This window comes from Ursus arctos, unplaced genomic scaffold (assembly GCF_023065955.2).
Source record: "Ursus arctos isolate Adak ecotype North America unplaced genomic scaffold, UrsArc2.0 scaffold_6, whole genome shotgun sequence".
Classification (NCBI taxonomy): Eukaryota; Metazoa; Chordata; class Mammalia; order Carnivora; family Ursidae; genus Ursus; species Ursus arctos.
Window position 1 is genome coordinate 70,943,770 of NW_026623078.1, and position 6,000 is coordinate 70,949,769.

General features: G+C 44.4%; 1 pseudogene; it reads right to left on the reverse strand.

Annotated features, from left to right (window-relative positions):
- Positions 1–3,363: 3,363 nt before the first annotated feature.
- LOC113252633 (tetraspanin-3-like) lies at positions 3,364–4,104 on the reverse strand (annotated as a pseudogene).
- Positions 4,105–6,000: the final 1,896 nt, after the last annotated feature.

Sequence of the window (6,000 nt, forward strand, 5' to 3'; positions counted from 1 at the left end):
AGAGTATTTTTATTTCTGACTTTTCATTTCATGATTCTGAGAAAAGCCGTGTCAGTAGCAAGAGGCAAGATCCGCATTCCCAGACTCCTATCACTTTTACGGCATCTGAAAGCCTGTTCCATGTTAGAAATCAAATTTTACTTTATAAGGGTACACATGACTAAGATACCTAAGATAGGAGTTCTTTGCCTTCCACACCTCCCCCCTGCCCCCCTTTTTGGCTCTATTTTGCTGGCTGACTTCAAGACCTGAACTTTTATAAAGAAGATACACACTGAAAATTATTTGTCCAGAGGCCCTTCGCTCTCTCAAGGACCACAACATGTGTGGGCTCCCTCAGGGGCGTTACAAGCTTTACTTGATGATAAACACATGGCAACAGGTAGACTACTGCAGTTCCATAAAAAATCATTTTCAGCCTGCATTTCAGATCTCCTGAATATTCCTGAACTATCTTTAAATAAAGGCTGTAGAAAATTGCGGTGTAAGTCATGCATAGCAATAATGGATAAATAATTAATAGAACAGGAAACTAATAACTCACCTGCTGACCAATATGCCATAGAAAACGTTGTTGCCAAAGGGTGAAGTGATAAAGGTTATGCATCACTTTTTAATGGATAACTAAGGCTTCCTAACCCTTCCTAAGAGTCAAGACTACTTTTGGAGATAGAATTCTCGAAGTAACAAGAGTGCCAAGCGTTACAAGGAATTTAATTATTAATTAGGCACAGAGACTTATTTTATTTATCATAACTTAGTTTTTAAAATTCCTTTTCATTCTACTCATATTTATCAGCCCCCTGAGAAGAGCAAGTTGAAATTTTGCATTTCACTTCTGGGGTACATATTAAATGGCTAGAAAACATGAAACCTTTTAAGTTATCAGTGAGTGGAGATATCTAGCTGGGTGCTATGTACCCGAAAGATGTTGACTAGCTAGCTGAGAAAACAAGCACACAGACAAAATAATTATGTGCTAAGTAGATGCACAAAATAAACAGTGATAAGAATCGAAAAAGACACTCCCCACCCCACCCCCCCGCTAGCAAATATAAAAATCCCATATGGATTTTTTCTAATCTTTTTCTATGTAATAATATTCTTCTGTCCTAATTCAGTGTCATCTGGGAAATTCTAGGGGCTGGAGGGAGCCCTGCTGGGGCAAGTATTTAAAAGTAATTACTACAGGGGCGCCTGGGTGGCACAGCGGTTAAGCGTCTGCCTTCGGCTCAGGGTGTGATCCCGGCGTTCTGGGATCGAGCCCCACATCAGGCTCCTCCGCTGGGAGCCTGCTTCTTCCTCTCCCACTCCCTCTGCTTGTGTTCCCTCTCTCACTGGCTATCTCTATCTCTGTCAAATAAATAAATAAAAAATCTTTAAAAAAAATAAATAAAAGTAATTACTACAGTAAAGACTATTAAAAAGAACATTTTTGTCTGAAAGGATACACAAAAACCTTCTTGTAGAAAAATCAACTGCATTGTTTAGGCATGTGGATATCACTCACCGTTGACAAGAGTGAAATCCCAGGTGCCTAATTATAGATATCGTACACACTGCAGATTTTTTTAATTTGGTAGAATTTTGTCTACAGCAAGTAGCCAAGGTGAGACTGTACCGTGGTACCTGAAGAGAGTCTAGGCCCCTGAGGGGCCCGTGGGGACTGCAATGGAGAGGAAGGCCGGAAGTCAGCACACCTTGGGTGGGAAAGTGTGCTGATTAATTTGATGTGTCGGCTGGACCGGGCTAACGAGGTGCCCAGATGGCTAGCAAAACGTGATTTCTGGGTGTGTCTGGGAGGGTGTTTCTGGAAGAGATGAGCATCTGAGTCAGTAGACTTGAGAAAAGATCCGCCATCATTGACGTGAGGGGGCATCAGCCAATCTGTTGCGTGTAGACTAGGAAGGGAAAAGGAAGGGCCAATTTCTGCTCTCTCTTCCTGAGCTGGGATGTCCATCTTCTCCTGCCCTTGGACAGGGGTGCTCCCATTTCTCAGACCTTCGGATTTGGACTGAATTACAGTCCTGGCTTTCTTGAGTCTCTAGCTTCCTGAGGGCAGATTGTGGGACATCTTGGCCTCCACAACTGCGTGAGCCAATTAATACACTAACTAACTAACTAACTAACTAACTAACTAACTAACTAACTAACCCTAGTAGTCAGTGATAGGTATATCTTCTATGAGTTCTGTTTTCTTGGAGAACTCTAAGATGTGAAGTTTTTGCCAATGCTACAGTACTGAGTTGAATCATGGTTTTGGTATTTAAAGGTATTACCAGCCACCCCCATGTCTCATTCCACTGGACGGCACTAGATGTTTTATAAATGTCCGCTGGACCAAAGCAAACTCACCTCCGTCCCTACTGTGTGCTGAGCACTGTGCAAATGCTGACGATAAAGGTGATGAAGAGGTTACTGGTGTCGCTGAGCGCACCACTGTGGAAGAGACACGTAAGCATTACTTTATACAGTGAGGAAAGTGCTACATGAAGGCTGTCCTCCTGGGAGGCCGGTGTGCACCTGGACACTAAATCTTTTTCTTTTTGAGGGGTGATACAGAGTTTATGGAGTTCGATTTTTCTCTTTACAACAGAGATCGCATCTACATACTATTTTGTTAGTCTACATGGGTACCTTAAACCGAAAAGTCGAAACCTAAAAGGGTTTAGACTTACTATGAATGGGCTCAGTCGTACAGAAACACATTCACACCCTCATACTAATTGTCTTAAAACGGTAGTGCATTTATGATATTCTTTCTATAGAGCCAACTTTGACTAATAACCACCAGTTTCAAAGATCGGTCTGATTTTGAAGGTGAACCAAGATACACACCGTATGATTCTAAAATCTATTTTAGCCTTTTTGTACAGTTGGTATCTTAGGGGACTACAGTGTATGTTTTTTAAAAGGACACTGGCGAGGGGCACCATCTGGTGTTAACTTTAACCACAGCTGATTTCCTCCTTCTCCCCGCAGAAACCTTTGGCTGAGAGTTCTCCAGCATGAAGACTGAAAGGACCCACTGATACTCTGGCACCATGGAGGTAACAGAAGCAGGCCCCAGCCCTCCTTGGTTCTCCCACACTATGCCACCTGCAAATGGTTCCAAAACTAGAACACATACCGCCATACTTAAAAACTTAGGGGACATGGCGAGTCAGCTAGAATAGGCAAAAAGAAAGTCGTAGGTGGGTGGGGAAGCGGGTGGGCCCGTGAAAAGCCCCCTGCTCTGTCCGACACCTGTGTACGTGTGCTTTAACTAAATGAACTCAGGAGGCCACCAACAGCAGTAGACCTGCTCAAATCAGAACCTTTCAAATCAGAACAAGACTAAAAAGCTCAGGCTTGCGTTTTCGACTACGCGGAGGCTCTGCCGGTGCTGAGGAGCTCCTGAGCAGGACCTCGACTCCTGCACAATGGGATGCGTGCACGTAGCTCGGCCAGCAGCTGGACAGCTGCCACTGCCAGCACTGCCCAAGTAAGACACACCAGGATTTCTCGTAGCTTCTTTACGACTAGAGCCTGTATCCCTCGGCACAGAGGTTGGAGGGGTGGGCCAGCCTGCCATGTAAGCTGCTGGCGGTCCCTCTGCACAGCTACGAGGGACACTCTGGTTTTTGGTTTCTTTGAACCGGTCTGAGTAGCTGTGAGCTCCATGGCACTGCAGCTGTCTCTGTACATAACCACCCGCCTGGGTCGCAACATCCGTGTTGGTCCCCGTGTAGGTCTCACACACTTTCTGAATGCCGCCATCACCCTCATGTTCCACCTTTGCTCTGTAAACGTATCCCCAACCCATGACAACAACTTCTGTGACAAAACCCAAGAGCAGGCTGATGACAAGCATGGCAGGTCCGCAGCGGCTGTCTGGGATTGCGGCACGGCAGCCAAGTAGCCCAATAAGGAAAAGCAGGGCTCCTACAGGATGATCGCGATAGCAGGGATGAGGGTGTACCCATCTTCAAAGAGGGGGTCGTGGTCATCATGAATGAGAAAGACATGGGCTCCCACGTGGCATAACATGCCGGCTGCCCCCCAGAAGATGAGGTGGGGAAACACCAGCATGGACCTGGAGGGGGTGTTGCCGCACTGGCCCATGATGCCGGCAGCCCGCTGGGAACCGCACAGCCTGCAGGGCGCTCACTGCAGCAGCCCCCCAGTCCCCCCTCCTCGGGGAGCCCTTGGGCAGCCCCAGCCCTGGCGAGCACCAACACTCCTGGTTTGGGGGAGTCACTGGCTCAGGGCTCTGATTTTGGCCAATGGGAGGCTGAAGACAGACAGGAGCCAACAGATTCCTCACTCCTTTGCTCCCCCCGACCCCCGTAATGGTTTCAAGGTGCAGTAGCTTCATACTGGCTCTTGAGAGGCATCGCATAGGACTACGCAACTCACTGCGTTCCTGAGAAGCTGTAGGCTGTTCAGGAACATGGTACTTTAGATTTGCTTTCTGGCCTTTCCTACCTTACTTTGTTTCCCCTTCTTAGTGTCCTGGGATTGTACCCCCAGTAGAGGGCTAGCTTGTGCTTTATCCATCTGTTTGCTAGAGAATTGGGGTGAACACATTGTCTTTGAAAGGTCTGGAATATTACCCCTTGGTGCTCTGGGTGACCTAATCTAAGATGAATGAGTAAGGGAAGAAGGAAAGGGAGAGGAAACCAGGAGAGGCCTCCAGAAGGAAGTGACCTTCGCACCGAGCTTAGAAGGAAAAGTAGGGTACCATCAGGGAAAGTGGGGTTCATAAAGGAAGATAAAACAACATGAGCAAAAGTACAGAGACATGGAATGGTGTTATAGTCAGGGACTGAAGTTTCTCCTTGGAAGGCTACTAAGAAATCTAGAAGTTTTGAAGCCTTGCACATGAAAAAATGTTCAAAATCATTAGCTATCAGGGAAACTCAAATCAAAACCACACTGAGATACCACCTTCACCAGTTAGAATGGTAAAAATTGACAAGGCAGGAAACAACAAATGTTGGAGAGGGTGTGGAGAAAGGGGATCCCTCCTACATTGTTGGTGGGAATGCAAGTTGGTACAGCCACTCTGGAAAACAGTGTGGAGGTACCTAAAAAAGTTAAAAATTGTGCTACCTTATGATCCAGCAATTGCTCTACTGGGTATTTACCCCAAAGATACAGACGTAGTGAAGAGAAGGGCCCTATGCACCCCAATGTTCATAGCAGCAATGTCCACAATAGCTAAATCATGGAAGGAGCCGAGATGCCCTTCAACAGATGACTGGATTACGAAGATATGGTCCATATATACAATGGAATATTACTCAGCTATCAAAAAGAACGAGTTCTCAACATTTGCTACAACATGGACGGGACTGGAGGAGATAATGCTAAGCAAAATAAGTCAAACAGAGAAAGACAATTATCATATGGTTTCACTCATTTATGGAACATAAGAAGTAGGAAGATCAGTAGGAGAAGGAAGGGAAGAAGAAAGGGGGGGGTAAACAGAAGGAGGAATGAACTATGAGAGACTATGGACTCTGGGAAACAAACTGAGGGCTTCAGAGGGGGGTGGGTGGGGGATTGGGATAGACCGGTGATGGGTATTAAGGAGGACACGTATTGCATGGTGCACTGGGTATTATACGCAAGTAATGAATCATGGAACTTTACATCAAAAACTGGGGATGTACTGTACTGTGACTAACATAATATAATAAAAAATATTATTATTAAAAATAAAGAATTATACCAACTTAAAAAAAATGAAGTCTTGCTAATATTGGTTACTTATTATTACTACTACTTAGTGATGCTTAAAAGTAATCATTTTAAGGAATAATGTTATTAAGTGATATGCACCTAATAATACTATTATTAATACTTAATAATACCTTTTATATTAATAATTATTAATACTTAATAATAGAATTATTAAATATAATAGTATCATTAAGTAATAATACTATTAAGAATGATATTATTATTTAATCTTATTAGCTACTTGAAGTCTTACTAATGTTGTAGGGGTAGAGA